The sequence below is a fragment of the Rhamphochromis longiceps genome, linkage group LG13, assembly GCF_057381845.1.
Source record: "Rhamphochromis longiceps isolate RC_006_pf linkage group LG13, R_longiceps_female_GT1.1, whole genome shotgun sequence".
Classification (NCBI taxonomy): domain Eukaryota; kingdom Metazoa; phylum Chordata; class Actinopteri; order Cichliformes; family Cichlidae; genus Rhamphochromis; species Rhamphochromis longiceps.
In genome coordinates, this window is record NC_140569.1 from 34045373 (window position 1) to 34070623 (window position 25251).

Sequence of the window (25251 nt, forward strand, 5' to 3'; positions counted from 1 at the left end):
CTTAGCTCAAACAGCTGCAAAACCTGTTTTCCCAGCACAGGGACCTTGAGTTCTATAAGATAAAGCCATAAACATGTGTATCCGAGTCTTCTATCAAAAGTTACAGCTATTTATATGAAGTTGTACAAAATAGCTTTCTTTCGCCAAGACAGTGCGTTTCTCACTGTTACATGCATTTGAATGGGTAACTTGACCAAAACAAAGTATAGGTTTTCATTATGTGAATAATTTTAAAATCTTAGCTCAAACAGCTGCAAAACCTGTTTTCCCAGCACGGGGACCTTGAGTTCTACAGGATAAAGCCATAAACATGTGTATCCGAGTCTTCTATCAAAAGTTACAGCTATTTATATGAAGTTGTACGAAAATGCTTTCTTTCGCCAAGACAGTGCGTTTCTTACTGTTGCATGCATTTGAAGTGGGAACTCGACCGAAACAAAGTAATAGTTTTCATTATGTGAATAACTTGGAAATCTTAGCTCAAACAGCTGCAAAACCTGTTTTTCCAGCACAGGGACCTTGAGTTCTATAAGATAAAGCCATAAACATGTTTGTCTGAGTCTTCTATCAAAAGTTACAGCTATTTATATGAAGTTGTACAAAAACGCTTTCTTTCGCCAAGACAGTGCGTTTCTCACTGTTACATGCATTTGAATGGGGAACTCGACCAAAACAAAGTATAGGTTTTCATTATGTGAATAATTTTAAAATCTTAGCTCAAACAGCTGCAAAACCTGTTTTCCCAGCACAGGGACCTTGAGTTCTATAAGATAAAGCCATAAACATGTGTATCCGAGTCTTCTATCAAAAGTTACAGCTATTTATATGAAGTTGTACAAAAACGCTTTCTTTCGCCAAGACAGTGCGTTTCTTACTGTTGCATGCATTTGAAGTGGGAACTCGACCGAAATAAAGTAATAGTTTTCATTATGTGAATAACTTGGAAATCTTAGCTCAAACAGCTGCAAAACCTGTTTTCCCAGCACAGGGACCTTGAGTTCTATAAGATAAAGCCATAAACATGTGTATCCGAGTCTTCTATCAAAAGTTACAGCTATTTATATGAAGTTGTACAAAAACGCTTTATTTCGCCAAGACAGTGCATTTCTCACTGTTACATGCATTTGAAGTGGGAACTCGACCGAAACAAAGTAATAGTTTTCAGTATGTGAATAACTTGGAAATCTTAGCTCAAACAGCTGCAAAACCTGTTTTCCCAGCACAGGGACCTTGAGTTCTATAAGATAAAGCCATAAACATGTGTATCCGAGTCTTCTATCAAAAGTTACAGCTATTTATATGAAGTTGTACAAAAACGCTTTCTTTCGCCAAGACAGTGCGTTTCTTACTGTTGCATGCATTTGAAGTGGGAACTCGACCGAAATAAAGTAATAGTTTTCAGTATGTGAATAACTTGGAAATCTTAGCTCAAACAGCTGCAAAACCTGTTTTCCCAGCACAGGGACCTTGAGTTCTATAAGATAAAGCCATAAACATGTTTGTCTGAGTCTTCTATCAAAAGTTACAGCTATTTATATGAAGTTGTACAAAAACGCTTTCTTTCGCCAAGACAGTGCGTTTCTTACTGTTGCATGCATTTGAAGTGGGAACTCGACCGAAATAAAGTAATAGTTTTCATTATGTGAATAACTTGGAAATCTTAGCTCAAACAGCTGCAAAACCTGTTTTCCCAGCACGGGGACCTTGAGTTCTACAGGATAAAGCCATAAACATGTGTATCCGAGTCTTCTATCAAAAGTTACAGCTATTTATATGAAGTTGTACAAAAACGCTTTATTTCGCCAAGACAGTGTGTTTCTCACTGTTACATGCATTTGAATGGGGAACTCGACCGAAACAAAGTAATAGTTTTCATTATGTGAATAACTTGGAAATCTTAGCTCAAACAGCTGCAAAACCTGTTTTCCCAGCACAGGGACCTTGAGTTCTATAAGATAAAGCCATAAACATGTGTATCCGAGTCTTCTATCAAAAGTTACAGCTATTTATATGAAGTTGTACAAAATAGCTTTCTTTCGCCAAGACAGTGCGTTTCTCACTGTTACATGCATTTGAATGGGTAACTTGACCAAAACAAAGTATAGGTTTTCATTATGTGAATAATTTTAAAATCTTAGCTCAAACAGCTGCAAAACCTGTTTTCCCAGCACGGGGACCTTGAGTTCTACAGGATAAAGCCATAAACATGTGTATCCGAGTCTTCTATCAAAAGTTACAGCTATTTATATGAAGTTGTACGAAAATGCTTTCTTTCGCCAAGACAGTGCGTTTCTTACTGTTGCATGCATTTGAAGTGGGAACTCGACCGAAACAAAGTAATAGTTTTCAGTATGTGAATAACTTGGAAATCTTAGCTCAAACAGCTGCAAAACCTGTTTTTCCAGCACAGGGACCTTGAGTTCTATAAGATAAAGCCATAAACATGTTTGTCTGAGTCTTCTATCAAAAGTTACAGCTATTTATATGAAGTTGTACAAAAACGCTTTCTTTCGCCAAGACAGTGCGTTTCTCACTGTTACATGCATTTGAATGGGGAACTCGACCAAAACAAAGTATAGGTTTTCATTATGTGAATAATTTTAAAATCTTAGCTCAAACAGCTGCAAAACCTGTTTTCCCAGCACAGGGACCTTGAGTTCTATAAGATAAAGCCATAAACATGTGTATCCGAGTCTTCTATCAAAAGTTACAGCTATTTATATGAAGTTGTACAAAAATGCTTTATTTCGCCAAGACAGTGCGTTTCTCACTGTTACATGCATTTGAATGGGGAACTCGACCGAAACAAAGTAATAGTTTTCATTATGTGAATAACTTGGAAATCTTAGCTCAAACAGCTGCAAAACCTGTTTTCCCAGCACAGGGACCTTGAGTTCTATAAGATAAAGCCATAAACATGTGTATCCGAGTCTTCTATCAAAAGTTACAGCTATTTATATGAAGTTGTACAAAAACGCTTTCTTTCGCCAAGACAGTGCGTTTCTCACTGTTACATGCATTTGAAGTGGGAACTCGACCGAAACAAAGTATAGGTTTTCATTATGTGAATAACTTGGAAATCTTAGCTCAAACAGCTGCAAAACCTGTTTTCCCAGCACAGGGACCTTGAGTTCTATAAGATAAAGCCATAAACATGTGTATCCGAGTCTTCTATCAAAAGTTACAGCTATTTATATGAAGTTGTACAAAAACGCTTTCTTTCGCCAAGACAGTGCGTTTCTCACTGTTACATGCATTTGAAGTGGGAACTCGACCGAATCAAAGTATAGGTTTTCATTATGTGAATAACTTGGAAATCTTAGCTCAAACAGCTGCAAAACCTGTTTTCCCAGCACAGGGACCTTGAGTTCTATAAGATAAAGCCATAAACATGTGTATCCGAGTCTTCTATCAAAAGTTACAGCTATTTATATGAAGTTGTACAAAAACGCTTTCTTTCGCCAAGACAGTGCGTTTCTTACTGTTGCATGCATTTGAAGTGGGAACTCGACCGAAATAAAGTAATAGTTTTCATTATGTGAATAACTTGGAAATCTTAGCTCAAACAGCTGCAAAACCTGTTTTCCCAGCACAGGGACCTTGAGTTCTATAAGATAAAGCCATAAACATGTTTGTCTGAGTCTTCTATCAAAAGTTACAGCTATTTATATGAAGTTTTACAAAAACGCTTTATTTCACCAAGACAGTGCGTTTCTCACTGTTAGATGCATTTGAATGGGGAACTCGCCCGAAACAAAGTAATAGTTTTCAGTATGTGAATAACTTGGAAATCTTAGCTCAAACAGCTGCAAAACCTGTTTTCCCAGCACAGGGACCTTGAGTTCTATAAGATAAAGCCATAAACATGTGTATCCGAGTCTTCTATCAAAAGTTACAGCTATTTATATGAAGTTGTACAAAAACGCTTTCTTTCGCCAAGACAGTGCGTTTCTTACTGTTGCATGCATTTGAAGTGGGAACTCGACCGAAATAAAGTAATAGTTTTCAGTATGTGAATAACTTGGAAATCTTAGCTCAAACAGCTGCAAAACCTGTTTTCCCAGCACAGGGACCTTGAGTTCTATAAGATAAAGCCATAAACATGTTTGTCTGAGTCTTCTATCAAAAGTTACAGCTATTTATATGAAGTTGTACAAAAACGCTTTCTTTCGCCAAGACAGTGCGTTTCTTACTGTTGCATGCATTTGAAGTGGGAACTCGACCGAAATAAAGTAATAGTTTTCATTATGTGAATAACTTGGAAATCTTAGCTCAAACAGCTGCAAAACCTGTTTTCCCAGCACGGGGACCTTGAGTTCTACAGGATAAAGCCATAAACATGTGTATCCGAGTCTTCTATCAAAAGTTACAGCTATTTATATGAAGTTGTACAAAAACGCTTTATTTCGCCAAGACAGTGTGTTTCTCACTGTTACATGCATTTGAATGGGGAACTCGACCGAAACAAAGTAATAGTTTTCATTATGTGAATAACTTGGAAATCTTAGCTCAAACAGCTGCAAAACCTGTTTTCCCAGCACAGGGACCTTGAGTTCTATAAGATAAAGCCATAAACATGTGTATCCGAGTCTTCTATCAAAAGTTACAGCTATTTATATGAAGTTGTACAAAATAGCTTTCTTTCGCCAAGACAGTGCGTTTCTCACTGTTACATGCATTTGAATGGGTAACTTGACCAAAACAAAGTATAGGTTTTCATTATGTGAATAATTTTAAAATCTTAGCTCAAACAGCTGCAAAACCTGTTTTCCCAGCACGGGGACCTTGAGTTCTACAGGATAAAGCCATAAACATGTGTATCCGAGTCTTCTATCAAAAGTTACAGCTATTTATATGAAGTTGTACGAAAATGCTTTCTTTCGCCAAGACAGTGCGTTTCTTACTGTTGCATGCATTTGAAGTGGGAACTCGACCGAAACAAAGTAATAGTTTTCAGTATGTGAATAACTTGGAAATCTTAGCTCAAACAGCTGCAAAACCTGTTTTTCCAGCACAGGGACCTTGAGTTCTATAAGATAAAGCCATAAACATGTTTGTCTGAGTCTTCTATCAAAAGTTACAGCTATTTATATGAAGTTGTACAAAAACGCTTTCTTTCGCCAAGACAGTGCGTTTCTCACTGTTACATGCATTTGAATGGGGAACTCGACCAAAACAAAGTATAGGTTTTCATTATGTGAATAATTTTAAAATCTTAGCTCAAACAGCTGCAAAACCTGTTTTCCCAGCACAGGGACCTTGAGTTCTATAAGATAAAGCCATAAACATGTGTATCCGAGTCTTCTATCAAAAGTTACAGCTATTTATATGAAGTTGTACAAAAACGCTTTCTTTCGCCAAGACAGTGCGTTTCTTACTGTTGCATGCATTTGAAGTGGGAACTCGACCGAAATAAAGTAATAGTTTTCATTATGTGAATAACTTGGAAATCTTAGCTCAAACAGCTGCAAAACCTGTTTTCCCAGCACAGGGACCTTGAGTTCTATAAGATAAAGCCATAAACATGTGTATCCGAGTCTTCTATCAAAAGTTACAGCTATTTATATGAAGTTGTACAAAAACGCTTTATTTCGCCAAGACAGTGCATTTCTCACTGTTACATGCATTTGAAGTGGGAACTCGACCGAAACAAAGTAATAGTTTTCAGTATGTGAATAACTTGGAAATCTTAGCTCAAACAGCTGCAAAACCTGTTTTCCCAGCACAGGGACCTTGAGTTCTATAAGATAAAGCCATAAACATGTGTATCCGAGTCTTCTATCAAAAGTTACAGCTATTTATATGAAGTTGTACAAAAACGCTTTCTTTCGCCAAGACAGTGCGTTTCTTACTGTTGCATGCATTTGAAGTGGGAACTCGACCGAAATAAAGTAATAGTTTTCAGTATGTGAATAACTTGGAAATCTTAGCTCAAACAGCTGCAAAACCTGTTTTCCCAGCACAGGGACCTTGAGTTCTATAAGATAAAGCCATAAACATGTTTGTCTGAGTCTTCTATCAAAAGTTACAGCTATTTATATGAAGTTGTACAAAAACGCTTTCTTTCGCCAAGACAGTGCGTTTCTTACTGTTGCATGCATTTGAAGTGGGAACTCGACCGAAATAAAGTAATAGTTTTCATTATGTGAATAACTTGGAAATCTTAGCTCAAACAGCTGCAAAACCTGTTTTCCCAGCACAGGGACCTTGAGTTCTATAAGATAAAGCCATAAACATGTGTATCCGAGTCTTCTATCAAAAGTTACAGCTATTTATATGAAGTTGTACAAAAACGCTTTCTTTCGCCAAGACAGTGCGTTTCTTACTGTTGCATGCATTTGAAGTGGGAACTCGACCGAAACAAAGTAATAGTTTTCATTATGTGAATAACTTGGAAATCTTAGCTCAAACAGCTGCAAAACCTGTTTTCCCAGCACAGGGACCTTGAGTTCTATAAGATAAAGCCATAAACATGTTTGTCTGAGTCTTCTATCAAAAGTTACAGCTATTTATTTGAAGTTGTACAAAAACGCTTTATTTCGCCAAGACAGTGCGTTTCTCACTGTTACATGCATTTGAATGGGGAACTCGCCCGAAACAAAGTAATAGTTTTCAGTATGTGAATAACTTGGAAATCTTAGCTCAAACGGCTGCAAAACCTGTTTTCCCAGCACAGGGACCTTGAGTTCTATAAGATAAAGCCATAAACATATGTATCCGAGTCTTCTATCAAAAGTTACAGCTATTTATATGAAGTTGTACAAAAACGCTTTCTTTCGCCAAGACAGTGCGTTTCTTACTGTTGCATGCATTTGAAGTGGGAACTCGACCGAAATAAAGTAATAGTTTTCATTATGTGAATAACTTGGAAATCTTAGCTCAAACAGCTGCAAAACCTGTTTTCCCAGCACAGGGACCTTGAGTTCTATAAGATAAAGCCATAAACATGTGTATCCGAGTCTTCTATCAAAAGTTACAGCTATTTATATGAAGTTGTACAAAATAGCTTTCTTTCGCCAAGACAGTGCGTTTCTCACTGTTAGATGCATTTGAATGGGTAACTCGACCAAAACAAAGTATAGGTTTTCATTATGTGAATAATTTTAAAATCTTAGCTCAAACAGCTGCAAAACCTGTTTTCCCAGCACGGGGACCTTGAGTTCTATAAGATAAAGCCATAAACATGTGTATCCGAGTCTTCTATCAAAAGTTACAGCTATTTATATGAAGTTGTACAAAATAGCTTTCTTTCGCCAAGACAGTGCGTTTCTCACTGTTAGATGCATTTGAATGGGTAACTCGACCAAAACAAAGTATAGGTTTTCATTATGTGAATAATTTTAAAATCTTAGCTCAAACAGCTGCAAAACCTGTTTTCCCAGCACGGGGACCTTGAGTTCTACAGGATAAAGCCATAAACATGTGTATCCGAGTCTTCTATCAAAAGTTACAGCTATTTATATGAAGTTGTACGAAAATGCTTTCTTTCGCCAAGACAGTGCGTTTCTTACTGTTGCATGCATTTGAAGTGGGAACTCGACCGAAACAAAGTAATAGTTTTCATTATGTGAATAACTTGGAAATCTTAGCTCAAACAGCTGCAAAACCTGTTTTTCCAGCACAGGGACCTTGAGTTCTATAAGATAAAGCCATAAACATGTGTATCCGAGTCTTCTATCAAAAGTTACAGCTATTTATATGAAGTTGTACAAAATAGCTTTCTTTCGCCAAGACAGTGCGTTTCTCACTGTTAGATGCATTTGAATGGGTAACTCGACCAAAACAAAGTATAGGTTTTCATTATGTGAATAATTTTAAAATCTTAGCTCAAACAGCTGCAAAACCTGTTTTCCCAGCACGGGGACCTTGAGTTCTACAGGATAAAGCCATAAACATGTGTATCCGAGTCTTCTATCAAAAGTTACAGCTATTTATATGAAGTTGTACAAAATAGCTTTCTTTCGCCAAGACAGTGCGTTTCTCACTGTTACATGCATTTTGAATGGGGAACTCGACCGAAACAAAGTAATAGTTTTCATTATGTGAATAACTTGGAAATCTTAGCTCAAACAGCTGCAAAACCTGTTTTCCCAGCACGGAGACCTTGAGTTCTATAATATAAGGCCATAAACATGTGTATCCGAGTCTTCTATCAAAAGTTACAGCTATTTATATGAAGTTGTACGAAAATGCTTTCTTTCGCCAAGACAGTGCGTTTCTTACTGTTGCATGCATTTGAAGTGGGAACTCGACCGAAACAAAGTAATAGTTTTCATTATGTGAATAACTTGGAAATCTTAGCTCAAACAGCTGCAAAACCTGTTTTTCCAGCACAGGGACCTTGAGTTCTATAAGATAAAGCCATAAACATGTGTATCCGAGTCTTCTATCAAAAGTTACAGCTATTTATATGAAGTTGTACAAAATAGCTTTCTTTCGCCAAGACAGTGCGTTTCTCACTGTTAGATGCATTTGAATGGGTAACTCGACCAAAACAAAGTATAGGTTTTCATTATGTGAATAATTTTAAAATCTTAGCTCAAACAGCTGCAAAACCTGTTTTCCCAGCACGGGGACCTTGAGTTCTACAGGATAAAGCCATAAACATGTGTATCCGAGTCTTCTATCAAAAGTTACAGCTATTTATATGAAGTTGTACGAAAATGCTTTCTTTCGCCAAGACAGTGCGTTTCTTACTGTTGCATGCATTTGAAGTGGGAACTCGACCGAAACAAAGTAATAGTTTTCATTATGTGAATAACTTGGAAATCTTAGCTCAAACAGCTGCAAAACCTGTTTTCCCAGCACAGGGACCTTGAGTTCTATAAGATAAAGCCATAAACATGTTTGTCTGAGTCTTCTATCAAAAGTTACAGCTATTTATTTGAAGTTGTACAAAAACGCTTTATTTCGCCAAGACAGTGCGTTTCTCACTGTTACATGCATTTGAATGGGGAACTCGCCCGAAACAAAGTAATAGTTTTCAGTATGTGAATAACTTGGAAATCTTAGCTCAAACAGCTGCAAAACCTGTTTTCCCAGCACAGGGACCTTGAGTTCTATAAGATAAAGCCATAAACATGTGTATCCGAGTCTTCTATCAAAAGTTACAGCTATTTATATGAAGTTGTACAAAAACGCTTTCTTTCGCCAAGACAGTGCGTTTCTCACTGTTACATGCATTTGAAGTGGGAACTCGACCGAAACAAAGTAATAGTTTTCATTATGTGAATAACTTGGAAATCTTAGCTCAAACAGCTGCAAAACCTGTTTTCCCAGCACGGGGACCTTGAGTTCTACAGGATAAAGCCATAAACATGTGTATCCGAGTCTTCTATCAAAAGTTACAGCTATTTATATGAAGTTGTACAAAAACGCTTTATTTCGCCAAGACAGTGTGTTTCTCACTGTTACATGCATTTGAATGGGGAACTCGACCGAAACAAAGTAATAGTTTTCATTATGTGAATAACTTGGAAATCTTAGCTCAAACAGCTGCAAAACCTGTTTTCCCAGCACGGGGACCTTGAGTTCTACAGGATAAAGCCATAAACATGTGTATCCGAGTCTTCTATCAAAAGTTACAGCTATTTATATGAAGTTGTACAAAATAGCTTTCTTTCGCCAAGACAGTGCGTTTCTCACTGTTAGATGCATTTGAATGGGTAACTCGACCAAAACAAAGTATAGGTTTTCATTATGTGAATAATTTTAAAATCTTAGCTCAAACAGCTGCAAAACCTGTTTTCCCAGCACGGGGACCTTGAGTTCTACAGGATAAAGCCATAAACATGTGTATCCGAGTCTTCTATCAAAAGTTACAGCTATTTATATGAAGTTGTACGAAAATGCTTTCTTTCGCCAAGACAGTGCGTTTCTTACTGTTGCATGCATTTGAAGTGGGAACTCGACCGAAACAAAGTAATAGTTTTCATTATGTGAATAACTTGGAAATCTTAGCTCAAACAGCTGCAAAACCTGTTTTCCCAGCACAGGGACCTTGAGTTCTATAAGATAAAGCCATAAACATGTTTGTCTGAGTCTTCTATCAAAAGTTACAGCTATTTATTTGAAGTTGTACAAAAACGCTTTATTTCGCCAAGACAGTGCGTTTCTCACTGTTACATGCATTTGAATGGGGAACTCGCCCGAAACAAAGTAATAGTTTTCAGTATGTGAATAACTTGGAAATCTTAGCTCAAACGGCTGCAAAACCTGTTTTCCCAGCACAGGGACCTTGAGTTCTATAAGATAAAGCCATAAACATGTGTATCCGAGTCTTCTATCAAAAGTTACAGCTATTTATATGAAGTTGTACAAAAACGCTTTCTTTCGCCAAGACAGTGCGTTTCTTACTGTTGCATGCATTTGAAGTGGGAACTCGACCGAAATAAAGTAATAGTTTTCATTATGTGAATAACTTGGAAATCTTAGCTCAAACAGCTGCAAAACCTGTTTTCCCAGCACAGGGACCTTGAGTTCTATAAGATAAAGCCATAAACATGTGTATCCGAGTCTTCTATCAAAAGTTACAGCTATTTATATGAAGTTGTACAAAATAGCTTTCTTTCGCCAAGACAGTGCGTTTCTCACTGTTAGATGCATTTGAATGGGTAACTCGACCAAAACAAAGTATAGGTTTTCATTATGTGAATAATTTTAAAATCTTAGCTCAAACAGCTGCAAAACCTGTTTTCCCAGCACGGGGACCTTGAGTTCTACAGGATAAAGCCATAAACATGTGTATCCGAGTCTTCTATCAAAAGTTACAGCTATTTATATGAAGTTGTACGAAAATGCTTTCTTTCGCCAAGACAGTGCGTTTCTTACTGTTGCATGCATTTGAAGTGGGAACTCGACCGAAACAAAGTAATAGTTTTCATTATGTGAATAACTTGGAAATCTTAGCTCAAACAGCTGCAAAACCTGTTTTCCCAGCACAGGGACCTTGAGTTCTATAAGATAAAGCCATAAACATGTTTGTCTGAGTCTTCTATCAAAAGTTACAGCTATTTATTTGAAGTTGTACAAAAACGCTTTATTTCGCCAAGACAGTGCGTTTCTCACTGTTACATGCATTTGAATGGGGAACTCGCCCGAAACAAAGTAATAGTTTTCAGTATGTGAATAACTTGGAAATCTTAGCTCAAACGGCTGCAAAACCTGTTTTCCCAGCACAGGGACCTTGAGTTCTATAAGATAAAGCCATAAACATGTGTATCCGAGTCTTCTATCAAAAGTTACAGCTATTTATATGAAGTTGTACAAAAACGCTTTCTTTCGCCAAGACAGTGCGTTTCTTACTGTTGCATGCATTTGAAGTGGGAACTCGACCGAAATAAAGTAATAGTTTTCATTATGTGAATAACTTGGAAATCTTAGCTCAAACAGCTGCAAAACCTGTTTTCCCAGCACAGGGACCTTGAGTTCTATAAGATAAAGCCATAAACATGTGTATCCGAGTCTTCTATCAAAAGTTACAGCTATTTATATGAAGTTGTACAAAATAGCTTTCTTTCGCCAAGACAGTGCGTTTCTCACTGTTAGATGCATTTGAATGGGTAACTCGACCAAAACAAAGTATAGGTTTTCATTATGTGAATAATTTTAAAATCTTAGCTCAAACAGCTGCAAAACCTGTTTTCCCAGCACGGGGACCTTGAGTTCTACAGGATAAAGCCATAAACATGTGTATCCGAGTCTTCTATCAAAAGTTACAGCTATTTATATGAAGTTGTACGAAAATGCTTTCTTTCGCCAAGACAGTGCGTTTCTTACTGTTGCATGCATTTGAAGTGGGAACTCGACCGAAACAAAGTAATAGTTTTCATTATGTGAATAACTTGGAAATCTTAGCTCAAACAGCTGCAAAACCTGTTTTCCCAGCACGGAGACCTTGAGTTCTATAATATAAGGCCATAAACATGTGTATCCGAGTCTTCTATCAAAAGTTACAGCTATTTATATGAAGTTGTACGAAAATGCTTTCTTTCGCCAAGACAGTGCGTTTCTTACTGTTGCATGCATTTGAAGTGGGAACTCGACCGAAACAAAGTAATAGTTTTCATTATGTGAATAACTTGGAAATCTTAGCTCAAACAGCTGCAAAACCTGTTTTTCCAGCACAGGGACCTTGAGTTCTATAAGATAAAGCCATAAACATGTGTATCCGAGTCTTCTATCAAAAGTTACAGCTATTTATATGAAGTTGTACAAAAACGCTTTCTTTCGCCAAGACAGTGCGTTTCTCACTGTTACATGCATTTGAAGTGGGAACTCGACCGAAACAAAGTATAGGTTTTCATTATGTGAATAACTTGGAAATCTTAGCTCAAACAGCTGCAAAACCTGTTTTCCCAGCACGGGGACCTTGAGTTCTACAGGATAAAGCCATAAACATGTGTATCCGAGTCTTCTATCAAAAGTTACAGCTATTTATATGAAGTTGTACAAAAACGCTTTATTTCGCCAAGACAGTGTGTTTCTCACTGTTACATGCATTTGAATGGGGAACTCGACCGAAACAAAGTAATAGTTTTCATTATGTGAATAACTTGGAAATCTTAGCTCAAACAGCTGCAAAACCTGTTTTCCCAGCACAGGGACCTTGAGTTCTATAAGATAAAGCCATAAACATGTGTATCCGAGTCTTCTATCAAAAGTTACAGCTATTTATATGAAGTTGTACAAAATAGCTTTCTTTCGCCAAGACAGTGCGTTTCTCACTGTTAGATGCATTTGAATGGGTAACTCGACCAAAACAAAGTATAGGTTTTCATTATGTGAATAATTTTAAAATCTTAGCTCAAACAGCTGCAAAACCTGTTTTCCCAGCACGGGGACCTTGAGTTCTACAGGATAAAGCCATAAACATGTGTATCCGAGTCTTCTATCAAAAGTTACAGCTATTTATATGAAGTTGTACGAAAATGCTTTCTTTCGCCAAGACAGTGCGTTTCTTACTGTTGCATGCATTTGAAGTGGGAACTCGACCGAAACAAAGTAATAGTTTTCATTATGTGAATAACTTGGAAATCTTAGCTCAAACAGCTGCAAAACCTGTTTTCCCAGCACAGGGACCTTGAGTTCTATAAGATAAAGCCATAAACATGTTTGTCTGAGTCTTCTATCAAAAGTTACAGCTATTTATATGAAGTTGTACAAAAACGCTTTATTTCGCCAAGACAGTGCGTTTCTCACTGTTACATGCATTTGAATGGGGAACTCGCCCGAAACAAAGTAATAGTTTTCAGTATGTGAATAACTTGGAAATCTTAGCTCAAACGGCTGCAAAACCTGTTTTCCCAGCACAGGGACCTTGAGTTCTATAAGATAAAGCCATAAACATGTGTATCCGAGTCTTCTATCAAAAGTTACAGCTATTTATATGAAGTTGTACAAAAACGCTTTCTTTCGCCAAGACAGTGCGTTTCTTACTGTTGCATGCATTTGAAGTGGGAACTCGACCGAAATAAAGTAATAGTTTTCATTATGTGAATAACTTGGAAATCTTAGCTCAAACAGCTGCAAAACCTGTTTTCCCAGCACAGGGACCTTGAGTTCTATAAGATAAAGCCATAAACATGTGTATCCGAGTCTTCTATCAAAAGTTACAGCTATTTATATGAAGTTGTACAAAAACGCTTTCTTTCGCCAAGACAGTGCGTTTCTCACTGTTACATGCATTTGAAGTGGGAACTCGACCGAAACAAAGTATAGGTTTTCATTATGTGAATAACTTGGAAATCTTAGCTCAAACAGCTGCAAAACCTGTTTTCCCAGCACGGGGACCTTGAGTTCTACAGGATAAAGCCATAAACATGTGTATCCGAGTCTTCTATCAAAAGTTACAGCTATTTATATGAAGTTGTACAAAAACGCTTTATTTCGCCAAGACAGTGTGTTTCTCACTGTTACATGCATTTGAATGGGGAACTCGACCGAAACAAAGTAATAGTTTTCATTATGTGAATAACTTGGAAATCTTAGCTCAAACAGCTGCAAAACCTGTTTTCCCAGCACAGGGACCTTGAGTTCTATAAGATAAAGCCATAAACATGTGTATCCGAGTCTTCTATCAAAAGTTACAGCTATTTATATGAAGTTGTACAAAATAGCTTTCTTTCGCCAAGACAGTGCGTTTCTCACTGTTAGATGCATTTGAATGGGTAACTCGACCAAAACAAAGTATAGGTTTTCATTATGTGAATAATTTTAAAATCTTAGCTCAAACAGCTGCAAAACCTGTTTTCCCAGCACGGGGACCTTGAGTTCTACAGGATAAAGCCATAAACATGTGTATCCGAGTCTTCTATCAAAAGTTACAGCTATTTATATGAAGTTGTACGAAAATGCTTTCTTTCGCCAAGACAGTGCGTTTCTTACTGTTGCATGCATTTGAAGTGGGAACTCGACCGAAACAAAGTAATAGTTTTCATTATGTGAATAACTTGGAAATCTTAGCTCAAACAGCTGCAAAACCTGTTTTCCCAGCACAGGGACCTTGAGTTCTATAAGATAAAGCCATAAACATGTTTGTCTGAGTCTTCTATCAAAAGTTACAGCTATTTATTTGAAGTTGTACAAAAACGCTTTATTTCGCCAAGACAGTGCGTTTCTCACTGTTACATGCATTTGAATGGGGAACTCGCCCGAAACAAAGTAATAGTTTTCAGTATGTGAATAACTTGGAAATCTTAGCTCAAACGGCTGCAAAACCTGTTTTCCCAGCACAGGGACCTTGAGTTCTATAAGATAAAGCCATAAACATGTGTATCCGAGTCTTCTATCAAAAGTTACAGCTATTTATATGAAGTTGTACAAAAACGCTTTCTTTCGCCAAGACAGTGCGTTTCTTACTGTTGCATGCATTTGAAGTGGGAACTCGACCGAAATAAAGTAATAGTTTTCATTATGTGAATAATTTTAAAATCTTAGCTCAAACAGCTGCAGCAAAACCTGTTTTCCCAGCACGGGGACCTTGAGTTCTACAGGATAAAGCCATAAACATGTGTATCCGAGTCTTCTATCAAAAGTTACAGCTATTTATATGAAGTTGTACAAAAACGCTTTCTTTCGCCAAGACAGTGCGTTTCTTACTGTTGCATGCATTTGAAGTGGGAACTCGACCGAAATAAAGTAATAGTTTTCATTATGTGAATAACTTGGAAATCTTAGCTCAAACAGCTGCAAAACCTGTTTTCCCAGCACAGGGACCTTGAGTTCTACAGGATAAAGCCATAAACATGTGTATCCGAGTCTTCTATCAAAAGTTACAGCTATTTATATGAAGTTGTACAAAAACGCTTTATTTCGCCAAGACAGTGTGTTTCTCACTGTTACATGCATTTGAATGGGGAACTCGACGGAAACAAAGTAATAGTTTTCATTATGTGAATAACTTGGAAATCTTAGCTCAAACAGCTGCAAAACCTGTTTTCCCAGCACAGGGACCTTGAGTTCTATAAGATAAAGCCATAAACATGTGTATCCGAGTCTTCTATCAAAAGTTACAGCTATTTATATGAAGTTGTACAAAATAGCTTTCTTTCGCCAAGACAGTGCGTTTCTCACTGTTAGATGCATTTGAATGGGTAACTCGACCAAAACAAAGTATAGGTTTTCATTATGTGAATAATTTTAAAATCTTAGCTCAAACAGCTGCAAAACCTGTTTTCCCAGCACGGGGACCTTGAGTTCTACAGGATAAAGCCATAAACATGTGTATCCGAGTCTTCTATCAAAAGTTACAGCTATTTATATGAAGTTGTACAAAAACGCTTTCTTTCGCCAAGACAGTGCGTTTCTCACTGTTACATGCATTTGAAGTGGGAACTCGACCGAAACAAAGTATAGGTTTTCATTATGTGAATAACTTGGAAATCTTAGCTCAAACAGCTGCAAAACCTGTTTTCCCAGCACGGGGACCTTGAGTTCTACAGGATAAAGCCATAAACATGTGTATCCGAGTCTTCTATCAAAAGTTACAGCTATTTATATGAAGTTGTACAAAAACGCTTTATTTCGCCAAGACAGTGTGTTTCTCACTGTTACATGCATTTGAATGGGGAACTCGACCGAAACAAAGTAATAGTTTTCATTATGTGAATAACTTGGAAATCTTAGCTCAAACAGCTGCAAAACCTGTTTTCCCAGCACAGGGACCTTGAGTTCTATAAGATAAAGCCATAAACATGTGTATCCGAGTCTTCTATCAAAAGTTACAGCTATTTATATGAAGTTGTACAAAAACGCTTTATTTCGCCAAGACAGTGTGTTTCTCACTGTTACATGCATTTGAATGGGGAACTCGACCGAAACAAAGTAATAGTTTTCATTATGTGAATAACTTGGAAATCTTAGCTCAAACAGCTGCAAAACCTGTTTTTCCAGCACAGGGACCTTGAGTTCTATAAGATAAAGCCATAAACATGTTTGTCTGAGTCTTCTATCAAAAGTTACAGCTATTTATTTGAAGTTGTACAAAAACGCTTTCTTTCGCCAAGACAGTGCGTTTCTCACTGTTAGATGCATTTGAATGGGGAACTCGCCCGAAACAAAGTAATAGTTTTCAGTATGTGAATAACTTGGAAATCTTAGCTCAAACGGCTGCAAAACCTGTTTTCCCAGCACAGGGACCTTGAGTTCTATAAGATAAAGCCATAAACATGTGTATCCGAGTCTTCTATCAAAAGTTACAGCTATTTATATGAAGTTGTACAAAAACGCTTTCTTTCGCCAAGACAGTGCGTTTCTTACTGTTGCATGCATTTGAAGTGGGAACTCGACCGAAATAAAGTAATAGTTTTCATTATGTGAATAACTTGGAAATCTTAGCTCAAACAGCTGCAAAACCTGTTTTCCCAGCACAGGGACCTTGAGTTCTATAAGATAAAGCCTAAAACATGTGTATCCGAGTCTTCTATCAAAAGTTACAGCTATTTATATGAAGTTGTACAAAAACGCTTTCTTTCGCCAAGACAGTGCGTTTCTCACTGTTACATGCATTTGAATGGGGAACTCGACCGAAACAAAGTATAGGTTTTCATTATGTGAATAACTTGGAAATCTTAGCTCAAACAGCTGCAAAACCTGTTTTCCCAGCACAGGGACCTTGAGTTCTATAAGATAAAGCCATAAACATGTGTATCCGAGTCTTCTATCAAAAGTTACAGCTATTTATATGAAGTTGTACAAAAACGCTTTCTTTCGCCAAGACAGTGCGTTTCTCACTGTTAGATGCATTTGAATGGGGAACTCGCCCGAAACAAAGTAATAGTTTTCAGTATGTGAATAACTTGGAAATCTTAGCTCAAACGGCTGCAAAACCTGTTTTCCCAGCACAGGGACCTTGAGTTCTATAAGATAAAGCCATAAACATGTGTATCCGAGTCTTCTATCAAAAGTTACAGCTATTTATATGAAGTTGTACAAAAACGCTTTCTTTCGCCAAGACAGTGCGTTTCTTACTGTTGCATGCATTTGAAGTGGGAACTCGACCGAAATAAAGTAATAGTTTTCATTATGTGAATAACTTGGAAATCTTAGCTCAAACAGCTGCAAAACCTGTTTTCCCAGCACAGGGACCTTGAGTTCTATAAGATAAAGCCATAAACATGTGTATCCGAGTCTTCTATCAAAAGTTACAGCTATTTATATGAAGTTGTACAAAAACGCTTTCTTTCGCCAAGACAGTGCGTTTCTCACTGTTACATGCATTTGAATGGGGAACTCGACCGAAACAAAGTATAGGTTTTCATTATGTGAATAACTTGGAAATCTTAGCTCAAACAGCTGCAAAACCTGTTTTCCCAGCACAGGGACCTTGAGTTCTATAAGATAAAGCCATAAACATGTGTATCCGAGTCTTCTATCAAAAGTTACAGCTATTTATATGAAGTTGTACAAAAACGCTTTCTTTCGCCAAGACAGTGCGTTTCTTACGATTACATGCATTTGAATGGGGAACTCGACCGAAACAAAGTATAGGTTTTCATTATGTGAATAATTTTAAAATCTTAGCTCAAACAGCTGCAAAACCTGTTTTCCCAGCACGGGGACCTTGAGTTCTACAGGATAAAGCCATAAACATGTGTATCCGAGTCTTCTATCAAAAGTTACAGCTATTTATATGAAGTTGTACGAAAATGCTTTCTTTCGCCAAGACAGTGCGTTTCTTACTGTTGCATGCATTTGAAGTGGGAACTCGACCGAAACAAAGTAATAGTTTTCATTATGTGAATAACTTGGAAATCTTAGCTCAAACAGCTGCAAAACCTGTTTTCCCAGCACGGGGACCTTGAGTTCTACAGGATAAAGCCATAAACATGTGTATCCGAGTCTTCTATCAAAAGTTACAGCTATTTATTTGAAGTTGTACAAAAACGCTTTCTTTCGCCAAGACAGTGCGTTTCTCACTGTTAGATGCATTTGAATGGGGAACTCGCCCGAAACAAAGTAATAGTTTTCAGTATGTGAATAACTTGGAAATCTTAGCTCAAACGGCTGCAAAACCTGTTTTCCCAGCACAGGGACCTTGAGTTCTATAAGATAAAGCCATAAACATGTGTATCCGAGTCTTCTATCAAAAGTTACAGCTATTTATATGAAGTTGTACAAAAACGCTTTCTTTCGCCAAGACAGTGCGTTTCTTACTGTTGCATGCATTTGAAGTGGGAACTCGACCGAAATAAAGTAATAGTTTTCATTATGTGAATAACTTGGAAATCTTAGCTCAAACAGCTGCAAAACCTGTTTTTCCAGCACAGGGACCTTGAGTTCTATAAGATAAAGCCATAAACATGTTTGTCTGAGTCTTCTATCAAAAGTTACAGCTATTTATTTGAAGTTGTACAAAAACGCTTTCTTTCGCCAAGACAGTGCGTTTCTCACTGTTAGATGCATTTGAATGGGGAACTCGCCCGAAACAAAGTAATAGTTTTCAGTATGTGAATAACTTGGAAATCTTAGCTCAAACGGCTGCAAAACCTGTTTTCCCAGCACAGGTACCTTGAGTTCTATAAGATAAAGCCATAAACATGTGTATCCGAGTCTTCTATCAAAAGTTACAGCTATTTATATGAAGTTGTACAAAAACGCTTTCTTTCGCCAAGACAGTGCGTTTCTTACTGTTGCATGCATTTGAAGTGGGAACTCGACCGAAATAAAGTAATAGTTTTCATTATGTGAATAACTTGGAAATCTTAGCTCAAACAGCTGCAAAACCTGTTTTCCCAGCACAGGGACCTTGAGTTCTATAAGATAAAGCCATAAACATGTGTATCCGAGTCTTCTATCAAAAGTTACAGCTATTTATATGAAGTTGTACAAAAACGCTTTCTTTCGCCAAGACAGTGCGTTTCTCACTGTTACATGCATTTGAATGGGGAACTCGACCGAAACAAAGTATAGGTTTTCATTATGTGAATAACTTGGAAATCTTAGCTCAAACAGCTGCAAAACCTGTTTTCCCAGCACAGGGACCTTGAGTTCTATAAGATAAAGCCATAAACATGTGTATCCGAGTCTTCTATCAAAAGTTACAGCTATTTATATGAAGTTGTACAAAAACGCTTTCTTTCGCCAAGACAGTGCGTTTCTCACTGTTACATGCATTTGAAGTGGGAACTCGACCAAAACAAAGTATAGGTTTTCATTATGTGAATAACTTGGAAATCTTAGCTCAAACAGCTGCAAAACCTGTTTTCCCAGCACAGGGACCTTGAGTTCTATAAGATAAAGCCATAAACATGTGTATCCGAGTCTTCTATCAAAAGTTACAGCTATTTATATGAAGTTGTACAAAAACGCTTTCTTTCGCCAAGACAGTGCGTTTCTCACTGTTACATGCATTTGAAGTGGGAACTCGACCGAAACAAAGTATAGGTTTTCATTATGTGAATAACTTGGAAATCTTAGCTCAAACAGCTGCAAAACCTGTTTTCCCAGCACGGGGACCTTGAGTTCTACAGGATAAAGCCATAAACATGTGTATCCGAGTCTTCTATCAAAAGTTACAGCTATTTATATGAAGTTGTACAAAAACGCTTTATTTCGCCAAGACAGTGTGTTTCTCACTGTTACATGCATTTGAATGGGGAACTCGACCGAAACAAAGTAATAGTTTTCATTATGTGAATAACTTGGAAATCTTAGCTCAAACAGCTGCAAAACCTGTTTTCCCAGCACAGGGACCTTGAGTTCTATAAGATAAAGCCATAAACATGTGTATCCGAGTCTTCTATCAAAAGTTACAGCTATTTATATGAAGTTGTACAAAATAGCTTTCTTTCGCCAAGACAGTGCGTTTCTCACTGTTAGATGCATTTGAATGGGTAACTCGACCAAAACAAAGTATAGGTTTTCATTATGTGAATAATTTTAAAATCTTAGCTCAAACAGCTGCAAAACCTGTTTTCCCAGCACGGGGACCTTGAGTTCTACAGGATAAAGCCATAAACATGTGTATCCGAGTCTTCTATCAAAAGTTACAGCTATTTATATGAAGTTGTACGAAAATGCTTTCTTTCGCCAAGACAGTGCGTTTCTTACTGTTGCATGCATTTGAAGTGGGAACTCGACCGAAACAAAGTAATAGTTTTCATTATGTGAATAACTTGGAAATCTTAGCTCAAACAGCTGCAAAACCTGTTTTCCCAGCACAGGGACCTTGAGTTCTATAAGATAAAGCCATAAACATGTTTGTCTGAGTCTTCTATCAAAAGTTACAGCTATTTATTTGAAGTTGTACAAAAACGCTTTATTTCGCCAAGACAGTGCGTTTCTCACTGTTACATGCATTTGAATGGGGAACTCGCCCGAAACAAAGTAATAGTTTTCAGTATGTGAATAACTTGGAAATCTTAGCTCAAACGGCTGCAAAACCTGTTTTCCCAGCACAGGGACCTTGAGTTCTATAAGATAAAGCCATAAACATGTGTATCCGAGTCTTCTATCAAAAGTTACAGCTATTTATATGAAGTTGTACAAAAACGCTTTCTTTCGCCAAGACAGTGCGTTTCTTACGATTACATGCATTTGAATGGGGAACTCGACCGAAACAAAGTATAGGTTTTCATTATGTGAATAATTTTAAAATCTTAGCTCAAACAGCTGCAAAACCTGTTTTCCCAGCACGGGGACCTTGAGTTCTACAGGATAAAGCCATAAACATGTGTATCCGAGTCTTCTATCAAAAGTTACAGCTATTTATATGAAGTTGTACGAAAATGCTTTCTTTCGCCAAGACAGTGCGTTTCTTACTGTTGCATGCATTTGAAGTGGGAACTCGACCGAAACAAAGTAATAGTTTTCATTATGTGAATAACTTGGAAATCTTAGCTCAAACAGCTGCAAAACCTGTTTTCCCAGCACGGGGACCTTGAGTTCTACAGGATAAAGCCATAAACATGTGTATCCGAGTCTTCTATCAAAAGTTACAGCTATTTATTTGAAGTTGTACAAAAACGCTTTCTTTCGCCAAGACAGTGCGTTTCTCACTGTTAGATGCATTTGAATGGGGAACTCGCCCGAAACAAAGTAATAGTTTTCAGTATGTGAATAACTTGGAAATCTTAGCTCAAACGGCTGCAAAACCTGTTTTCCCAGCACAGGGACCTTGAGTTCTATAAGATAAAGCCATAAACATGTGTATCCGAGTCTTCTATCAAAAGTTACAGCTATTTATATGAAGTTGTACAAAAACGCTTTCTTTCGCCAAGACAGTGCGTTTCTTACTGTTGCATGCATTTGAAGTGGGAACTCGACCGAAATAAAGTAATAGTTTTCATTATGTGAATAACTTGGAAATCTTAGCTCAAACAGCTGCAAAACCTGTTTTTCCAGCACAGGGACCTTGAGTTCTATAAGATAAAGCCATAAACATGTTTGTCTGAGTCTTCTATCAAAAGTTACAGCTATTTATTTGAAGTTGTACAAAAACGCTTTCTTTCGCCAAGACAGTGCGTTTCTCACTGTTAGATGCATTTGAATGGGGAACTCGCCCGAAACAAAGTAATAGTTTTCAGTATGTGAATAACTTGGAAATCTTAGCTCAAACGGCTGCAAAACCTGTTTTCCCAGCACAGGTACCTTGAGTTCTATAAGATAAAGCCATAAACATGTGTATCCGAGTCTTCTATCAAAAGTTACAGCTATTTATATGAAGTTGTACAAAAACGCTTTCTTTCGCCAAGACAGTGCGTTTCTTACTGTTGCATGCATTTGAAGTGGGAACTCGACCGAAATAAAGTAATAGTTTTCATTATGTGAATAACTTGGAAATCTTAGCTCAAACAGCTGCAAAACCTGTTTTCCCAGCACAGGGACCTTGAGTTCTATAAGATAAAGCCATAAACATGTGTATCCGAGTCTTCTATCAAAAGTTACAGCTATTTATATGAAGTTGTACAAAAACGCTTTCTTTCGCCAAGACAGTGCGTTTCTCACTGTTACATGCATTTGAATGGGGAACTCGACCGAAACAAAGTATAGGTTTTCATTATGTGAATAACTTGGAAATCTTAGCTCAAACAGCTGCAAAACCTGTTTTCCCAGCACAGGGACCTTGAGTTCTATAAGATAAAGCCATAAACATGTGTATCCGAGTCTTCTATCAAAAGTTACAGCTATTTATATGAAGTTGTACAAAAACGCTTTCTTTCGCCAAGACAGTGCGTTTCTCACTGTTACATGCATTTGAAGTGGGAACTCGACCGAAACAAAGTATAGGTTTTCATTATGTGAATAACTTGGAAATCTTAGCTCAAACAGCTGCAAAACCTGTTTTCCCAGCACAGGGACCTTGAGTTCTATAAGATAAAGCCATAAACATGTGTATCCGAGTCTTCTATCAAAAGTTACAGCTATTTATATGAAGTTGTACAAAAACGCTTTCTTTCGCCAAGACAGTGCGTTTCTCACTGTTACATGCATTTGAAGTGGGAACTCGACCGAAACAAAGTATAGGTTTTCATTATGTGAATAACTTGGAAATCTTAGCTCAAACAGCTGCAAAACCTGTTTTCCCAGCACGGGGACCTTGAGTTCTACAGGATAAAGCCATAAACATGTGTATCCGAGTCTTCTATCAAAAGTTACAGCTATTTATATGAAGTTGTACAAAAACGCTTTATTTCGCCAAGACAGTGTGTTTCTCACTGTTACATGCATTTGAATGGGGAACTCGACCGAAACAAAGTAATAGTTTTCATTATGTGAATAACTTGGAAATCTTAGCTCAAACAGCTGCAAAACCTGTTTTCCCAGCACAGGGACCTTGAGTTCTATAAGATAAAGCCATAAACATGTGTATCCGAGTCTTCTATCAAAAGTTACAGCTATTTATATGAAGTTGTACAAAAACGCTTTCTTTCGCCAAGACAGTGCGTTTCTTACGATTACATGCATTTGAATGGGGAACTCGACCGAAACAAAGTATAGGTTTTCATTATGTGAATAATTTTAAAATCTTAGCTCAAACAGCTGCAAAACCTGTTTTCCCAGCACGGGGACCTTGAGTTCTACAGGATAAAGCCATAAACATGTGTATCCGAGTCTTCTATCAAAAGTTACAGCTATTTATATGAAGTTGTACGAAAATGCTTTCTTTCGCCAAGACAGTGCGTTTCTTACTGTTGCATGCATTTGAAGTGGGAACTCGACCGAAACAAAGTAATAGTTTTCATTATGTGAATAACTTGGAAATCTTAGCTCAAACAGCTGCAAAACCTGTTTTCCCAGCACGGGGACCTTGAGTTCTACAGGATAAAGCCATAAACATGTGTATCCGAGTCTTCTATCAAAAGTTACAGCTATTTATTTGAAGTTGTACAAAAACGCTTTCTTTCGCCAAGACAGTGCGTTTCTCACTGTTAGATGCATTTGAATGGGGAACTCGCCCGAAACAAAGTAATAGTTTTCAGTATGTGAATAACTTGGAAATCTTAGCTCAAACGGCTGCAAAACCTGTTTTCCCAGCACAGGGACCTTGAGTTCTATAAGATAAAGCCATAAACATGTGTATCCGAGTCTTCTATCAAAAGTTACAGCTATTTATATGAAGTTGTACAAAAACGCTTTCTTTCGCCAAGACAGTGCGTTTCTTACTGTTGCATGCATTTGAAGTGGGAACTCGACCGAAATAAAGTAATAGTTTTCATTATGTGAATAACTTGGAAATCTTAGCTCAAACAGCTGCAAAACCTGTTTTTCCAGCACAGGGACCTTGAGTTCTATAAGATAAAGCCATAAACATGTTTGTCTGAGTCTTCTATCAAAAGTTACAGCTATTTATTTGAAGTTGTACAAAAACGCTTTCTTTCGCCAAGACAGTGCGTTTCTCACTGTTAGATGCATTTGAATGGGGAACTCGCCCGAAACAAAGTAATAGTTTTCAGTATGTGAATAACTTGGAAATCTTAGCTCAAACGGCTGCAAAACCTGTTTTCCCAGCACAGGTACCTTGAGTTCTATAAGATAAAGCCATAAACATGTGTATCCGAGTCTTCTATCAAAAGTTACAGCTATTTATATGAAGTTGTACAAAAACGCTTTCTTTCGCCAAGACAGTGCGTTTCTTACTGTTGCATGCATTTGAAGTGGGAACTCGACCGAAATAAAGTAATAGTTTTCATTATGTGAATAACTTGGAAATCTTAGCTCAAACAGCTGCAAAACCTGTTTTCCCAGCACAGGGACCTTGAGTTCTATAAGATAAAGCCATAAACATGTGTATCCGAGTCTTCTATCAAAAGTTACAGCTATTTATATGAAGTTGTACAAAAACGCTTTCTTTCGCCAAGACAGTGCGTTTCTCACTGTTACATGCATTTGAATGGGGAACTCGACCGAAACAAAGTATAGGTTTTCATTATGTGAATAACTTGGAAATCTTAGCTCAAACAGCTGCAAAACCTGTTTTCCCAGCACAGGGACCTTGAGTTCTATAAGATAAAGCCATAAACATGTGTATCCGAGTCTTCTATCAAAAGTTACAGCTATTTATATGAAGTTGTACAAAAACGCTTTCTTTCGCCAAGACAGTGCGTTTCTCACTGTTACATGCATTTGAAGTGGGAACTCGACCGAAACAAAGTATAGGTTTTCATTATGTGAATAACTTGGAAATCTTAGCTCAAACAGCTGCAAAACCTGTTTTCCCAGCACAGGGACCTTGAGTTCTATAAGATAAAGCCATAAACATGTGTATCCGAGTCTTCTATCAAAAGTTACAGCTATTTATATGAAGTTGTA